This window comes from Oncorhynchus tshawytscha, linkage group LG06 (genome assembly GCF_018296145.1).
Source record: "Oncorhynchus tshawytscha isolate Ot180627B linkage group LG06, Otsh_v2.0, whole genome shotgun sequence".
Lineage (NCBI taxonomy): Eukaryota > Metazoa > Chordata > Actinopteri > Salmoniformes > Salmonidae > Oncorhynchus > Oncorhynchus tshawytscha.
The window spans coordinates 48,320,275-48,339,601 of NC_056434.1; positions in this window are offsets into that span (position 1 = coordinate 48,320,275).

Consider the following 19,327-nt stretch of genomic DNA (forward strand, 5'->3'; position numbering starts at 1 on the left):
GGAGAAGGGCCTTGGTCAGGGAGATGACCAAGAACCCGATGGTCACTCTGACAGAGCTTCCTCTGTGGAGATGAGAGAACATTCCAGAAGGACAACCATCTCTGCAGCACTCCACCTATCAGTCCTTTGTTGTAGAATGGCCAGATGGAAGCCACTCCTAAATAAAAGAAACATGACAGCCCGCTTGGAGTTTGCGAAAGGCACCTAAAGGACTCAGACCATGAGAAACAAGATGCTCTGGTCTGATAAACAAGATTTAACTCTTTGGCCTGAATGCCAAGCGTCACATCTGGAGGAAACCTGGCACCATGTTTTTCAGTGGCAGGGACTGAGAGACTAGTCAGGATCGAGGGAAAGAAGAACTGCGAAAAGTACAGAGAGATCCTTGATGAAAACCTGTTCCAGAGCGCTTAGGACTTCAGACTGGGGTGAAGGTTCACCTTCCAGCAGAATAATGACCCGAAGCACACAGCCAATGCAAGAATTGAATGTCCTTGATTGGCGACGCCAGAGCCCGTACTTTAACCCTATCGAACATCTCTGGAGAGACCTGAAAATAGCTATGCAGCGACGCTCCATATCCAACCTGACAGCGTTTGAGGATCTGCAGAGAAGAATAGAAGAAACTCCCCAAATACAGGTGTGCCAAGCTTTTTGTGTACGACCCAAGAACACTTGAGGCTGTAAATGCTGCCAAAGGTGCTATAACAAAGTAATCAAATCAAAATCAAATCAAATGTATTTATATAGCCCTTCGTACATCAGCTGATATCTCAAAGTGCTGTACAGAAACCCAGCCTAAAACCCCAAACAGCAAGCAATGCAGGTGTAGAAGCACGGTGGCTAGGAAAAACTCCCTAGAAAGGCCAAAACCTAGGAAGAAACCTAGAGAGGAACCAGGCTATGTGGGGTGGCCAGTCCTCTTCTGGCTGTGCCGGGTGGAGATTATAACAGAACATGGCCAAGATGTTCAAATGTTCATAAATGACCAGCATGGTCGAATAATAATAATAAGGCAGAACAGTTGAAACTGGAGCAGCAGAACGGCCAGGTGGACTGGGGACAGCAAGGAGTCATCATGTCAGGTAGTCCTGGGGCATTCTCCTAGGGCTCAGGTCCTCAGAGAGAGAGAGAAAGAAAGAGAGAAGGAGAGAATTAGAGAACGCACACTTAGATTCACACAGGACACCGAATAGGACAGGAGAAGTACTCCAGATATAACAAACTCGACCCTAGCCCCCAATACATAAACTACTGCAGCATAAATACTGGAGGCTGAGACAGGAGGGGTCAGGAGACACTGTGGCCCCATCCGAGGACACCCCCGGACAGGGCCAAACAGGAAGGATATAACCCCACCCACTTTGCCAAAGCACAGCCCCCACACCACTAGAGGGATATCTTCAACCACCAACTTACCATCCTGAGACAAGGCTGAGTATAGCCCACAAAGATCTCTGCCATGGCACAACCCAAGGGGGGGCGCCAACCCAGACAGGATGACCAAGGTTGAGACCGAGTTTGCGTCTCTGACATGGGTAGGCAGACCGTTCCATAAAAATGGAGCTCTATAGGAGAAAGCCCTGCCTCCAGCTGTTTGCTTAGAAATTCTAGGGACAATTAGGAGGCCTGCGTCTTGTGACCGTAGCGTACGTGTAGGTATGTACGGCAGGACCAAATCAGAGAGATAGGTAGGAGCAAGCCCATGTAATGCTTTGTAGGTTAGCAGTAAAACCTTGAAATCAGCCCTTGCTTTGACAGGAAGCCAGTGTAGAGAGGCTAGCACTGGAGTAATATGATCAATTTTTTGGTTCTAGTCAGGATTCTAGCAGTCGTATTTAGCACCAACTGAAGTTTATTTAGTGCTTTATCCGGGTAGCCGGAAAGTAGAGCAGAGCATTGCAGTAGTCTAACCTAGAAGTGACAAAAGAATGGATTAAATTTTTCTGCATCATTTTTGGACATTAAGTTTCTGATTTTTGCAATGTTACGTAGATGGAAAAAAGCTGTCCTTGAAATGGTCTTGATATGTTCTTCAAAAGAGAGATCAGGGTCCAGAGTAACGCCGAGGTCCTTTACAGTTTTATTTGAGACGACTGTACAACCATTAAGATTAATTGTCAGATTCAACAGAAGATCTCTTTGTTTCTTGGGACCTAGAACAAGCATCTCTGTTTTGTTTAAAAGTAGAAAGTTTGCTGCCATCCACTTCCTTATGTCTGAAACACATGCTTCTAGCAAGGGCAATTTTGGGGCTTCACCATGTTTCATTGAAATGTACAGCTGTGTGTCATCCGCATAGCAGTGAAAGTTAACATTATGTTTTCGAATAACATCCCCAAGAGGTAAAATATATAGTGAAAACAATAGTGGTCCTAAAACGGAACCTTGAGGAACACCGAAATTTACAGTTGATTTGTCAGAGGACAAACCATTCACAGAGACAAACTGATATCTTTCCGACAGATAAGATCTAAACCAGGCCAGAACTTGTCCGTGTAGACCAATTTGGGTTTCCAATCTCTCCAAAAGAATGTGGTGATCGATGGTATCAAAAGCAGCACTAAGGTCTAGGAGCACGAGGACAGATGCAGAGCCTCAGTCCGATGCCATTAAAATGTCATTTACCACCTTCACAAGTGCCGTCTCAGTGCTATGATGGGGTCTAAAACCAGACTGAAGCATTTCATATACATTGTTTGTCTTCAGGAAGGCAGTAAGTTGCTGCGCAACAGCCTTTTCTAAAATTTTTGAGAGGAATGGAAGATTCGATATAGGCCGATAGTTTTTTATATTTTCTGGGTCAAGGTTTGGCTTTTTCAAGAGAGGCTTTATTACTGCCACTTTTAGTGAGTTTGGTACACATCCGGTGGATAGAGAGCCGTTTATTATGTTCAACATAGGAGGGCCAAGCACAGGAAGCAGCTCTTTCAGTAGTTTAGTTGGAATAGGGTCCAGTATGCAGCTTGAAGGTTTAGAGGCCATGATTATTTTCATCATTGGGTCAAGAGATATAGTCCTAAAACACTTGAGCGTCTCTCTTGATCCTAGGTCCTGGGAGAGTTGTGCAGACTCAGGACAACTGAGCTTTGAAGGAATATGCAGATTTAAAGAGGAGTCCGTAATTTGCTTTCTAATAATCATAATCTTTTCCTCAAAGAAGTTCATGAATTTATCACAGCTAAAGTGAAAGTCATCCTCTCTTGGGGAATGCTGCTTTTTAGTTAGCTTTGCGACAGTATCAAAAAGGAATTGAGGAAAATAAGAACAATCCAAAATTCCTTTTTGATACTGTAATTTTGATACTTTTGATACATTTGATACTGGAATTTCGGATTGTTCTTATTTTCCTCAATTAAGTTCGAAAAATAGGATGATCGAGCAGCAGTAAGGGGCTCTTCGGTACTGCACGGTACTGTCTTTCCAAGCTAGTCGGAAGACTTCCAGTTTGGTGTGGCGCCATTTCCGTTCCAACTTTCTGGAAGCTTGCTTCAGAGCTCGGGTATTTTCTGTGTACCAGGGAGCTAGTTTCTTATGAGAAATGTTTTTAGTTTTTAGGGGTGCAACTGCATCTAGGGTATTGTGCAAGGTTAAATTGAGTTCCTCAGTTAGGTGGTTAACTGATTTTTGTCCTCTGGCGTCCTTGGGTAGACAGAGGGAATCTGGAAGGACATCAAGGAATCTTTGTGTTGTCTGTGAATTTATAGCACGACTTTTGATGTTCCTTGGTTGGGGTCTGAGCAGATTATTTGTTGCAATTGCAAACGTAATAAAATGGTGGTCCGATAGTCCAGGATTATGAGGAAAAAGATCCACAACATTTATTCCATGGGACAAAACTAGGTTCAGTGTATGACTGTGACAGTGAGTGGGTCCAGAGACATGTTGGACAAAACCCACTGAGTCGATGATGGCTCCGAAAGCCTTTTGGAGTGGGTCTGTGGACTTTTCCATGTGAATATTAAAGTCACCAAAGATTAGAATATTATCTGCTATGACTACAAGGTCTGATAGGAATTCAGGGAACTCAGTGAGGAACGCTGTATATGGCCCAGGAGGCCTGTAAACAGTAGCTATAAAAAGTGATTGAGTAGGCTGCATAGATTTCATGACTAGAAGCTCAAAAGACGAAAACGTCATTTTTTTTTTGTAAATTGAAATTTGCTATCGTAAATGTTAGCAACACCTCCGCCTTTGCGGGATGCACGGGGGATATGGTCACTAGTGTAGCCAGGAGGTGAGGCCTCATTTAACACAGTAAATTCATCAGGCTTAAGCCATGTTTCAGTCAGGCCAATCACATCAAGATTATGATCAGTGATTAGTTCATTGACTATAATTGCCTTTGAAGTAAGGGATCTAACATTAAGTAGCTCTATTTTGATATCATGATCTCTTTCAATAATGACAGGAATGGAGGTGGTCTTTATCCTAGTGAGATTGCTAAGGCGAACACCGCCATGTTTAGTTTTGCCCAACCTAGGTCGAGGCACAGACACGGTCTCAATGGTGATAGCTGAGCTGACTACACTGACTGTGCTAGTAGCAGACTCCACTATGCTGGCAGGCTGGCTAACAGCCTGCTGCCTGGCCTGCACCCTATTTCATTGTGGAGCTAGAGGAGTTAGAGCCCTGTCTATGTTGGTAGATAAGATGAGAGCACCCCTCCAGCTAGGATGGAGTCTGTCACTCCTCAGCAGGTCAGGCTTGGTCCTGTTTGTGGGTGAGTCCCAGAAAGAGGGCCAATTATCTACAAATTCTATCTTTTGGGAGGGGCAGAAAACAGTTTTCAACCAGCGATTGAGTTGTGAGACTCTGCTGTAGAGCTCATCACTCCCCCTAACTGCGAGGGGGCCAGAGACAATTACTCGATGCCGACACATCTTTCTAGCTGATTTACACGCAGAAGCTATGTTGCGCTTGGTGATCTCTGACTGTTTCATCGTTGGTGCCGACGTGGATAACAATATCTCTATACTCTCTACACTCGCCAGTTTTAGCTTTAGCCAGCACCATCTTCAGATTAGCTTTAACGTCGGTAGCCATGCCCCCTGGTAAACAGTGTATGATCGCTGGATGATTCGTTTTAAGTCTAATACTGCGGGTAATGGAGTCGCCAATGACTAGAGTTTTCAATTTGTCAGAGCTAATGGTGGGAAGCTTCGGCATCTCAGACCCCGTAACGGGAGGAGTAGAGACCAGAGAAGACTCGGCCTCTGACTCCGACTCGCTGCTTAATGGGGAAAACCGGTTGAAAGTTTCTGTCGGCTGAATGAGCGACACCGGTTGAGCGTTCCTACAGCATTTCCTTCCAGAAACCGTGAGAAAGTTGTCCGGCTGCGGGGACTGTGCCAGGGGATTTATACTCCTATCTGTACTTACTGGTGGCACAGACGCTGTTTCATCCTTTCCTACACTGAAATTACCCTTGCCTAACGATTGCGTCTGAAGCTGGGCTTGTAGCACAGCTATCCTCGCCGTAAGGCGAGTACAGCGACTGCAATTAGAAGGCATCATGTTAATGTTACTACTTAGCTTCGGCTGTTTGAGGTCCTGATGAATCGTGTCCAGATAAAGCGTCCGGAGTGAAAAAGTTGAGGAAAAAAATATATATATATTAACAGTAATTAAAAGGTAGGTAGCAAAATAGGTTGGCAACAAAACGCACAGCAACTCGAAAACAAGTCTGCAAGTTGTGACCGGAAATGACGTCTACAGTTTTAGACCCTTTATGAGTAAAGGGTCTGAATATTTATGTAAATGTGATATTTCTATTTCCATTTTAAGTTTAATACATTTGCAAACATTTCTGAACTTGTTTTTTGCTTTGTCATTATGGGGTATTGTGTGTAGATTGAGGGGGGGATGATTTAATACATTTTAGAATAAGACTAACGTAACTAAATGTGGAAAGTCAATGGGTTTGAGTACTTCCCGACTGCACTGTAAGATCGATGGTTACTTGGCAAAAAAAACCAAGATGGTGGTTTGTCAGGGTGGGTAGCTGGATGGGCATATAACGCAAACATCTAAAAACCCAAAGGTTGTGAGTTTGAATGTCGCCATGGGCAACTATCATTTTACCTAATTAGCAACAACGTACTACTTTTTAGCTACTTTGCAACTATTTAGCATGTTAGCTAACCCTTCCTCTAACCTTAACCCTTTAACCTAACTCCTTACCCTAACCCCTAGCCCAGCTAACGTTAGAGAGCTAGATAACATTAGCCACCTAGCTAGAATGTGGCACATCAAACATTTAGCGAATTCTTTTGAAAAATGGTAACATATAATACAATTTGTAACATATCATACGAAAAGAGTGGACATCCACAAATTAATACATACCATATGAAATGTAACATACTGTTTAGTGTCTCAGATTTCAGTACAAAATAATACTAAATGCTCTGAGACCAGGTTGGCCTCCCAGGTGTGAGCCAGGTTCCCAGTTCAAATCCCACTGCAAAGTCGGTTTAAAACAAGTGACACAATTAGTGGTGGAAAAAGTACCTAATTGTTATACTTGAGTAAAACTAAAGATACGTTAATAGAAAATTACTCAAGTGAAAGTCACCCAGTAAAATACTACTTGAGTAAAAGTCTAAAACTATTTGGTTTGAAATATACTTGTCACGATCGTTGTATAAATAAATAGACCAAGGCGCAGCGTGAGTAGAGTTCCACATTTTAATGATATTAGCACTTACAAAAACAAGGCTATAACAGTCGTGACACACATTGGCACTCAAGCAAAGCAATATCCCACATCGCAGGTGGGAAAAAGGACAAACTAAGTATGATCCCCAATTAGAGGCAACGATTATCAGCTGCCTCCAATTGGGAACCACACCCACACACCAACATAGAAACACAATATCTAGAACCCCCCCTAGTCAAAGTATAAATAATTTCTAAATCCTTATATTAAGCAAACCAGACGTCACCATTTTCTTGTTTTTTAAATTTACGGATAGGCAGGGGCACACTCCAACACTCAGACATAATTTACAAATTAAGCATTTGTGTTTAGTAATTCTGCCAGATCAAAGGCAGTAGGATGACCAGGGATGTTGTCTTGATAAGTGCATGAATTGGACCATTGTTCTGTCCTGCGAAGCATTCAAAATGTAACAAGTACTTTTGGGTGTCAGGGAAAATGTATGGAGTATATAGTACATTATTTTCTTTAGGAATGTAGTGAAGTAAAAGTAGTCAAAAATAGTAAAGTACAGATACCAAACAAAACTACTTAATTAGTACTTGAAAGTATTTTTACTTTAGTACTTTGTACAATTAAGCATGTTGAGTAATGTGTAGGATTCTGTTTTCACATGCAAAAGTGATTACTTTTGATAAAAATGCTTAATCTGCCTTCCCAATGAAAACTAGTTTGAAAATTAAATAAAATATTTTTTATGGAAACAAAATATATGTTTCTGGATGATGCACCATGCTGCCTTGTTGACAAAATGACTGAGCAGTTCAGATTAGCCAACTGTTTGATTTGAGAAGTGCATTTCTCCCTCACCGCTCAGACCAGTGCAACACGGTTCAGCGTAATCAAATCTGCCCACTGGTACTATGAAATTCTTATTTACTATGACAGCCTAACCCAGCCAAACCCTAACCCGGATGACGCTTGGCCAATTGTGCACCACCCTATGGGACTCCCAATCATGGCTGGTTGTGATATAGCCTTGAATCAAACTAGGGTCTGTTGTGATGCCTCTAGCACTGAGATGCAGTGCCTTAGGACTCTGCGCCACTTGGGAGTCTACAGTTCCCCAACTCTGGATCAATAGGAATTGAGTGAACAACCATTAAAGTACCGGACAGCCAATCACCATTCAGCAAAGTGGGCCTCCTCAACATTGAAAATAAAATGAATGAACCTGTAAATTACAGTACACCGTTTAACATTGAGAACATTTCAATATTTTTTGTTGGTTGTGGCTGCATTATCTATGAGTTTCTGGTGTGGTGAAGCAAATATTATAGGCAGTTTTTTTGTGTGTTTACAGTCAATTTACATATGTTGAATCAAATGTCCTTTTATAGGCTTATATAAATAGACAAAAAGATTAGACAATAAATATTGACGATAATATTCATATTTTGTATGGGATATCATCATATGCCAGACAGAGGAGCAGCAACTTCTTGGCATATTAAATTGATTAAATGTATCTGTCATGTGCAACACATTTCACGTTTGCTATGGAGATGAACAATATGTCTGCCACACAGCTGATTCATAGAGCCTCTTGGTCTGATTGGGTGAGTCTTGATGCAGTCATGTACAGCTGTATTTACTATATGTCCTCCGTTCCCTATCTAAAGTCCACACATACTGCAACTTGTTTTCATTATCATGCAGATGCAGGAAGTGTGTCGTAATAATGTGGTTCAAGACTTCCTGCCTGTGCATCTGCTTCACTGTCCTTTTCAAGGGAAGCATTGGGTGTTTCACAAAACTTGTGAACTTGTGTGACTGTGTTACAGACAAACAGCAAGCGGGTAACTGTATCAAAAAACAGTTAACAGTAATCACCATTTGAGGATTTTTAGCTTATGACTTTGGTGACCCTGAGTGAATTCAGTGATACATGTAGAATGTTGCAAATAGAGCAAACACAACATAATAAAGTTTTGTGTTCTGTGCTGTAGATATGTGGTAGTAGAGTAGGGGCCTGAGGGCACCTTTTGCTGGACTCCAGGAAGAGTAGCTGCTTGGGGAGCCATAATAAATACAAATACAACATAGAGTTGCAAATTCAGTTCCCTATTCTTCAAGACAGACTGTATGTACTATTATATCTGGGGGGGGAAACATTTTTCTTTACTCTGTCATTGTTGTTATCAGCTTGATTGCATAAGACAAACTGCAGTCACCCTTTTTTATAACATGCACCATGTAGACTGGAAGTACATACCAATTTAATTTCAAGTTACCTGGGGCCTCATTTATAACTGTTGCGTAAATGTCACTCTAAATATCTGCGTGCACTATTTCTGAAGAGACTGGGCACTTACAAAAATATTGATATTTATAAACTTAGCATGCGCCATACATACCCATGTGTCCCCTGTATAAATCAGATCCGTCCTGAAACTGTGCGAGCGTGAACGAGCATTAAAACTCACCCTGAGAAACACCCATCATTCACTTTTTACGGTGATAATAATGCCCTTATCTGCTGTATACTTTGGATGCATTCGAATTAGGCCGAGGCAGTGTCCTAAAGGAAGTAGCAATAGGGAACTTGATCAAATGTCTTCATAGGTGATGGCAGAATGTTAAACTTTTGCAGTCACATTTGCCGGAGGCCTAGGCTATCTGACAGACAAAATGTTTATAAAAGACAACAACAATTGCAAATTGCTGTGGACCTGCAAAAATACAGTTTGAATTTAAAGAGGCCTTTACTTTTTCTCGAACATATGCCTCACTGCCTGAATTCTGAAACATTGTCTACTTACAGTGATAGCCATACACTCTTCAATGCAAAAAGTAATATGTCTGTTCACTAATGGCACAGTTTAGATCACACAAGATCAAGCACACACAAAGTAAATGTCCTGTTTTTAAAAATGTTTTTCATGGACAAGCTATAAGTCAATTATTGATGAGAAGAGCTGGAAACACATCAGATGGCTTGTTACATCTGCTCCTGCCACGCCCTCTACTTCTCATCTTGTGTCTCCCTAACCCTCTACTTCTCATCTTGTCTCCCTAACCTACCGCCACTCCCCCATTGCTCTCTCTCTGTGTGTGTGTGCATGTGATTGTGTGAGTGGAGACAGGTGTGCTGGAGGCAGAGCAGATCCCCACCAGCTGCAACCTGTTCCACAATCAAGCTCTCTACAAATAATCAGCCCTGCCACTTCCATGCTGCCAGTTCTCTGCTCATTCCGTCCGCACTGATGCTGGTCCCTGTCTCCAGTCCCTTGTCTCGTCAGTCCTGCTTCCCTGCCCTGGACTCCGCTCTACTGCTTCCTTGGATTCTGCTCCAGACCTGCTTACCCCACCACTACACTTTTGTTTCAGTCCCTGGTTCCCTGCTACACACCCGAGCTTCCTCTGGCCTGCACCACATTCCCCTCCCACACACTTTTCAATAAATACCCTAGTTACCTTATCCCTGTCTCCTCGTCTGGGTCTGCACTTGGTTCACCTGCTCCACCCAGCGTAACAGTATTAACTGGCCATAGATATGAACGCAGCAGACTTAGATCCTCTCCACCAAACCCTCGCCGGCCAAGGCGCCCTGCTCGAGCAACATGACCAAGCCCCGAAAACCCTTCTGGAGCACGTCAAGCAGTTTCATGGAGACTTTCTAACCTGCAGGGCCAAACCTTCGCCCAGAGCATTCAACCAGCCCCTAGTGCTTGTCCTCCGCCCCGTGAGCCGTTTGTTCCGGCTCCCGACCGTTATGATAGTAACCTCGGAGCTTGCAGAGCTTTTAACCTCTTGAGCTTATGGCTCAATACTGCCCCCGTTGGAGGAAGTGCGTGCCCATAGTAAACTGAAAATATTTTTTCCAAAATTGCTAATATATGCATATAATAATAATTATTGAATAGAAAACACTCTAAAGTTTCTAAAACCGTTTAAATTATGTCTGTATGTAAAGCAGAACTCTCAGGGCAGCCTTTCTCCCAAACTCTCTCTTGTCAAGAGAAAACAACTTTGACGTCATCGCCCCCACCCTTCCCAGGCAGCTACCGATCTGGGAACAGTATGTATTTGTTCAGCGCGATGTCTGCTTTCAATTGGCACGTTCATTGTTTGAATTTCGCGCTCCCTCATCCTTTGGCGGGCGAAAATGCCCGGTTCACTCTCACATACATGCACTCTATTGCGCGCAGCCGATTTGGGGAACGTTCTTTTCCAATAGACACCAGTTGAAGCCGGTTCGTTTGTTCGCGATGATCATTGTTTTACATGATAAAAACAACATTTTGCTCGATTCTGCACTTAGTTTGACCAGTTTAGTCAACATATAATATGTAATTTTGAAGTTTGATTGCGCAAGAGTGCGGGACCAGAAGGAGCAGAAGTTATTTTGGGTGCATTTCAGCTGAAGCTGTTAGCATATGCTAATACAAAGACGCACAACTTGAAACCAAACGATGTATTGGGTAAGTATGACTCCTTCTACGTCTTCTGATCGAAGAACATCAAAGGTAAGGGAATATTTATGTGGTTATTTTGGGTTTCTGTGGACTCCAAACGTAGAGGAGACACTGCTAATATCTGAGCGCCGACTCATAGCATAGACTAGTGAACGAATTCTGTAACGTTAAAAATAAATGTAACACAGCGGTTGTATTAAGAAGAAGTGTATCTTTGTAACTATATGTAGAACATGTATATTTAGTCATGTTTATTGCTTGTTATCTGACGTTATCTGTCCGAGCTATCATAATTTCTCCGGACATTTTGAGTAGCATTTTTTGAAATGTCGTCATTGTAAACAGAGATTTATGGATATTAATGGCATATTATTGAAAAAAAAATGTACTGTGTAACATGTAATATTACTGTCATCTGATGAAGATTTTCAAAAGGTTAGTGAATTATTTATTTTTTAATCCTACTTTTAAATTTTATATTTTCTGGGACAAAATGGCCGCCGCTTGCATTTTGTTTCGGTGGTGGTCTAATATAAATGTGTGCTATGTTTTCGCCGTAAAACATTTTAGAAATCTGACTTGCTGGGTAGATGAACAAGGTGTTTATCTTTCATTTGAGCTATTGGACTTGTGTAGGTGTGGAGGTTAAATATGTCTAAGAATATTTTTTCACATTTTGCGTTATGCTAATGAGCTTGAGCCGTAGTCACGATCCCGGATCCGGGATGGGTAGCATCAAGAGGTTAAAGTACAATGTTCACTAGTATTCAAGTAACAGCCCTACTCTTATGCTAGCGAACGAGCCAAGATGTCCTTCCTGATTGCAGCGCTTTCCTGGGCCACAGTGTTATGGGAGAAACAGTCCTCCATCTTCTTCTCCTACTCCATCTTCACCCTGTCTGTGGTAAGGATGCCGCAAAATGACTCCTGTCCCTCCATCATGGCTCCCATAGTGTTGCTGAAATTGCGATCGAGTTTCTCAACCTCGCCGCTGAGAGCGACTGGAATGAGGAGGCTCTTCAGGGAGCATTCCAAAACGCTCTCGCTGAGACCATCTAGGATTAGTTGGTGTGCAGGGATGAGCCTGATGGACTCGATGAGTTCATCTCTCTTGCCATCCTCATCGACAACCGTCTCCGTGAGCGTTGGAGGGAGAGGGCAGGTAAGGTTGTATGCCCCATAAAAACATCTGCTTCCTTGCCTTGTTCTCCTTCCCCGACTGCCTCCCTTCTCAAGTCTCTTCCTGAACCTGAACCCATGCAGCTCGACCGGGCCCATCTCTCTCCAGAGGAAAGTCAATGGTGAATCAGCACTAGGAGCTGCCTATACTGTGGCCATGTTGGTCACTTTGTCTCCACTTGTTCCCTGCGTCCAGCAAAAGAGGTGGCTTAGCAGCAGTGGTGGATATACTGTGGATCCAAATCGCCTGCCCATCTCCCTCCAGACTCCTGCTTGACGGCAACCTCGTGTGGCAGAGCTAGGCTTTTCCTCTGCCTGCTCTCATCAACTCGGGCGTCGACGAGTGTTTCCTGGACTGTGGTGTCGTTACCCAGTTGGTCCTGGACATTGTTCCACTCGATTCACCCCTCGATGCCAACGATCTCAACGGACAGCTCCTCGCCCGTGTCTGTTAGAGAACCGTCCCTGTCGTCCTGCGTCTCTCTGGAAACCACCAGGAAAGGATCAGTTTCCTCATAATCGACTGCCCTCCCTCTCCCCTGGTTCTTGGCCATCCATAGTTAAAGCTGCACAACCCACAGATCGACTGGACTGCCGTAAAGGTAACTACTTGGAGTTAATTTCGTCCCTCAGATTGTCTACATTCTGCCCTTGCCCCTGCCTTGTCTGTGCCCCATTCCATTACAGATTCTCTGGACCTGTCATCAGTTCCTCTCAAGTATCACGATCTAGCTCCTGTGTTCAGCAAGCACCACGCCCTGTCTCTGCCGCCTGATAGGCAGTACGACTGCACCACTGTCCTCCAGCCTGGAGCTCCTCTCCCCCGTAGCCAGTTGTATAACCTCTCTCGCCCCGAGCACGAGGCTATGGAGAGGTACATCCAGGATTCTCTGGCCGCAGGACTTATTTGGCCTTCTTCCTCTCCAGTGGCTGCTGTTTTTTTTCTTTGTGAATAAAAATGATGGGTCACTGAGGCCGTGCATAGACTTCCGCGGGCTGAAATATATCACAGTGAAGAACAAATGTCCCTTGCCATTCATTCGTTCTGCTTTTGCCCCTCTATGGTGACACGTGTTCACCAAACTCGACCTCCGGAATGCCTACCACCTTGTCCCGTATCAGAGAGGGGGACGAGTGGAAAACTGCGATCCACACACCACTTGGCCACTTTGAGTATTTGGTCATGCCTTTTGGTCTTACTAACGCCCCTGCTGTTTTTCAGAAGCTAGTCGATGATGGGCTGAGGCATTTGACTGGACGCTTAGTTTTTGTCTATTTGGATGACATTCAACATTTTTTCTATGGACCCTGAGGCTCACCAGCAACACATTCTCCAACAGCTTTGGGAGAATAAGCTTTTTGTTAAAGCTGAGAAATGTGAGTTTCATTCTTCCTCTGTCTTTCCTGGGTTATATTATTGCATGTTACGTATGTACCCCGCCAAAGTCATGGCAGTCACAGAGTTGGCTGCACCCTATAACCTGAAGCAGCTACAGTGTTTCCTGGGGTTTGCCAATTTTTACAGATGTTTCATCTGCAACTACATCTGGCAGCACCTCTCACCACTCTCACCTCCACTCTGTTCCACTGGACCCCTGAGACTGAGGCAGTATTCCTGGAACTCAAGTGCCGCTTCACTTCCGGTCCTCACTCAGCCAGACTCAGAACTCAAGTTCTCCATGGAGTTGGACGCCTCCGACACCAGGGTAGGTGCTGTTCTGTCTCAACGTTCCCCCTCTGATCAGAAACTCCACCCATGAGCATAATTTTCTCGTAAACTCTCACCTGCAGAGAAAAATGTTGACGTCGGAAACCGGAAACTCCTGGCAGTTAAGCTGGCTCTTGAGGAGTGGTTTAACAGGCTGGGAGGTTTTGCAGAAATGTGGATCAAATTTAGCTCAAACACAGGTCAAATCAAAACTGTGCCTACTATGTAAGATGTTTGTTATTTAGTGAAAACAATGTATAAAATTAACTTCTTGACTTTCTGGGCTGTGAATCGATAATGTCATAGGCCAACAAATAACACATCCTTATCATCTGTGGAGTTTTCGCTTTCACCACATATCAACGTTGTTCAAGATTCATATAGTTTTCACTTCTCCACACTAACGGACCATGAGTCGCAGCCATCTTGAAATGGGCTCGTGGGAGTTACCTGCCCTTTTATGGCCGCATGCCCAGCTCATTTAATCCCTACCATTGTGTCACTTTTGCTTTAGCAAAAGTACATAATCTAGGGGCACAGGAAAACACAAGTAACCTAATTTATGTCCCTCTTACTGCCCTGAATGCCTCTACTGATCCTACAGCTATTGTATGCAGTAATCATGTGCCTATAAAACAGAGTTATACTGTTAGCACTGAGACAGTGTGCCCTAGCAGGAAGTCCACCGTGTGCAGCTCACCCTGAACACACATAAATAACCGGAGCATGTCTACCTCTGTTTTTATTGCTTTACTGGGAGGCTTAGCAATCAGGCATCACAGAAAAGTGCTAAAACAAATAGCCCACGTTAACATATGTAGCTTAAGAAACAAGCTTCATGAAATCAATAATTTGCTAGTAACGGATGACATTCCTATTCTGACAATCTCTGAAACTCACTTAGATTATACCTTTGATGATACAATGGTAACAATACATGGTTACAAGATCTACAGAAAATACAGAAATGCCAAATGTGGAGGTGTGGCCGTTTTATATTCAGAACCACATTCCCGTAAAGCTTAGAGAGGATCTCATCTTAATACTGCTGAAGTAATAGGGCTGCTGCTATAGACCACCAGGGGCTAAATGTCAGTAATTGGATAACGTGTGAAATGCTTTTTTTTTGGGTGATTTAAATATTGACTGGCTTTCATCATGCTGCCACTCAAGAGGAAGCTTCAAACTGTAACTAGTGCCTGCAACCTGGTTCAGGTTATCAATCAATCTACCAGGATAGTCCAAGAGGTAAAGAGTGGCAGACAGGCTCGATGTCATGGCAGGCAGAAGGGTCAGGCAGGCGGGTACGGAGTCCAGAAAAACAGGCAAGGGTCAAAACCAGGAAGACTAGAAAAAGAGAATAGAAAACAGGAGCACAGTAAAAACCACGCTGGTTGACTTGAAAACATACAAGACGAACTGGCACAGGGATAAATACACTGGGGAAAATAAGCGACACCTGGAGGGGGTGGAGACAATCACAAGAACATGTGAAACAGATCAGAGTGTGACGCCTGTCTGGTGGATGTGTTATCTTGGCAAAAGAGAAATGCTCACTAACAGGGATATAAACTAATTTGTGCACAACATCTGAGAGAAATGTTTTTTTGTGCACTTAGAACACTTCTGGGATCTTTTATATCAGCTCATGAAACATCGGACCAACACTTTACATGCCCTGCATATCTCCTTTAAAGACATTCATGTCAGAGATTATTTGCAGTTTCTCAAACAATCTAACTAATTCAAACCAACGTACATGTACATTAAACCAGGTGAAATGATCCAATGGGTTTATCACACCCATTACCCCTCTAAACCACATTCCCAGGGTAACCTTGCTGAACCTCTTTAGACATGTGTTAGGCCACAAACCTTGAAGACAGAGAAACACCAAAACTGCTTTAGAAGCCACATCACTCCCTAGACATATGTCAGCTCCATATTTCCCACACCCACAGGGGACTTCTTTTCATTTTGAAGACATTTTAAAACATGTTTTTGCATTTTCTTATGTTACTAAAAGTCCTTTATTTTTGACACACAAGTTCAAACATGTTTTTTCATATACAGTCTGTACCTCTCCACGAGAGATTACTTCAACCATTACAACCTTTCTCTCTGCTTCATTTTGACATCACCTAAAGAGCTTGGCAAAGTGTTAAAAATGAAATAGACAAAATCAGGTATAACAGTTGATATTTATTGATCTCTTTCTGGCCTGGAAAGAACCATGGTAGACTTAATGGTACCTATAGGCTTTTCCTATATATGTACAACAGTACAATGACAGAGTGTCCTGTAGGTTGTCGTGGTGACCCATCTAGTTGGTGTTGTCCTTGGTATGTTCCATGATGGCCATCAGAGCCAGCCAAGTCTCCTTGGCAGTAGGAAGGATCTGATTAGCTGGCGGGATGAAACCATAGCAACCGGTGGCTCTTAGCTCAAAGGTGTAGGAGTACTTGATGCCCTGGTTGTAGGTCCAATCAATGGTACCACCACTAGCCTGATCTGGAATTGACCAGAAAAAGGGAAATGGCCTGGTCAGCTATCCAGTGGTGATTATCATGTCACACACCTGGAGATATCCCATCTCAGACAGATCCTTCAGAAGAGTGAGCTGGACCTCATCCCTCGCAGTGATACGAAGGACCTGGTCCCTACAAAGACAGGAGAACCACTCAGCTTTCAACAATTTATGCTTGGAGTTGAGACAGAGAAAAAAAGTTACCCAACAAAGACTGTGGCTAAATGCCTGCTTACAGCATCACTTAAAGTTTTTGTCAACATTAACCATAAGCTTTGCTTCCTCTTTCAAGTTGCTTCGTCTTTAAATCATTGAAGATATTATCTGTCCTTTCCCCCCATGAGTAGTCATTTCTAATGATTCAGTTGATTCAAGTGAGGATTGAAAAGTAAAAAACCCTGACTGTCGTTCAGTCTAAAGAAGCAACTCATGTCTCCAGAATCAAATCAAATGTATTTATATAGCCCTTCGTACATCAGCTGATATCTCAAAATGCTGTACAGAAACCCAGCTTAAAACCCCAAACAGCAAGCAATGCAGGTGTAGAAGCACGGTGGCTAGGAAAAACTCCCTAGAAAGGCCAAAACCTAGATAGACTTTGTTGTCCTTAACCATTTTGCCACAACTTTGGAAGTATGTTTGGGGTCAATGTCCAATTTGAAGACCCATTTGGGACCAAGCTTTAACTTCCTGACTGATGTCTTGAAATGTTACTTTCAAAATATCCACATATTTTTCCGACCTAATGATGCCATCTATTTTGTGATGTGCATCAGTCCCTCCTGCAGCAAAGCACACCCACAACATGATGCTGCTACCCCCGTGCTTCACGGTTGCGATGGTGTTCTTCGGCTTGCAAGCCTCCTCCTTTTTCCTCTGAACATAAAGATGGTCATTATGTCCCCATGTGCAGTTGCAAAACGTAGTCTGGCTTTTTTATGGCCTTTTAGTAGCAGTGGGTTCTTCCTTGCTGAGCGGCCTTTCCGCTTATGTCGATATAGGACACGTTTTACTGTGGATATAAATACTTTTGAAGCTGTTTCCTTTAGCATCTTTACAAGGTCCTTTGCTGTTGTTCTGGGATTGATTTGCACTTTTCGCACCAAAGTACGTTCATCTCTAGGAGACAGAACGCGTCTCCTTCCTGAGCGGTATGAAGACTGCGTGGTCGCATGGTGTTTATACTTGCGTTTGTACAGATGAACGTGGTACCTTCAGGCATTTGGAAATTACTCCCAAGGATGAACCAGACTTGTGGACGTCTACAATTGTTTTTCTGAGGTCTTGGCTGATTTCTTTTGATTTTCCCATGATGCCAAGCAACGAGACACTGAGTTTGAAGGTGGGCCTTGAAATACATCCACAGGTACACCTCCAATTGACTCAAATGATGTCAATTAGCCTATCAGAAGCTTCTAAAGCCATGACATCATTTTCTGGAATTTTCCAAGCTGTTTAAAGGCTCAGTCAATTTAGTGTATGTAAACTTCTGACCCACTGGAATTGTGATACAGTGAATTTCAAGTGAAATGATCTGTCTGTAAACAATCGTTGGAAAAATTACTTGTGTCATGCACAAAGTAGATGTCCTAACCTTCTTGCCAAAACTATTGTTAGTTTAAAAATACATTTGTGGAGTGGTTGAAAAATGTGTTTTAATGACTCCAACCTAAGTGTATGTAAACTTCCGACTTCAACTGTAGGTATGTACAACACATATAGGTAAGGGTAAAGTGACTAGGCAACAGGCTAGATAATAGTTGCAGCAGTGTGTGTGTGTGTGTGTGTGTGTGTGTGTGTGTGTGTGTGTGTGTGTGTGTTCACACACATCCAGCTGGCATAGAAGAGAGGAGAGGAACATGCAAATCAACTCAAAGAAAAACAAGGGAAAGAGAAAACGGAGTGAACATTTATTATGAGACGAGGAATAAGTGAACTCAATGACTTACATCGAATTGCATTTACATATTCTTTATCCCTTTACACTTGTATGTATAAGGTCGTAGTTGTGGAATTGTTAGATTAGATTACTCATTGGTTATTACTGCATTGTCGGAACTAAAATGCACAAGCATTTCGCTACACTCGCATTAACATCTGCTAACCATGTGTATGTGACAAATAACATTTGATTCGATTTGTTTTGGTTGATTGTGTTTATATACTGAACAAAAATATAAATGCAACATGCAACAATTTTCAAGATTTGACTGGGTTACAGTTCATATAAGATAATCAGTAAATTTAAATAAATGAGGCCCAAATCTATGGATTTCACATGACTGGAAAGGCACAGCCTTGGAGGGCATAGGCCCACCCACTTGGGAGCCAGGTCCAGCCAATCAGAATGAGTTTTTCCCCACAAAAGGGCTTTATTACAGACAGAAATACTCTTGTTTTATCAGCTGTCCGGGTGGCTGGTTTCAGATGATCCTGCAGATGAAGAAGCCGGAAGAGGAAATCCTTGGCTGTTGTGGTTATATGTGGTCTGCGGTTGTGAGGGCAATTGGACATACCGCAAAATTCTCTAAAACGACATTGGAGGTGGCTTATGGTAGAGAAATTAACATTAAATTATCTGCCAACAGCTTTGGTGGTCATTAGTCTAGTCAGCATATACATTTGACACTCCCTCAAAACTTGAGATATCAGTGGCATTGTGCTGTGTGACCTTTTATTGTCCCCAGCACAAGGTGCACCTGATCTGGCTGTTTAATCATCTTATTGATATGCCACCCCTATAAGGGCACAAGGTTAGACCCAGATGCAGACAC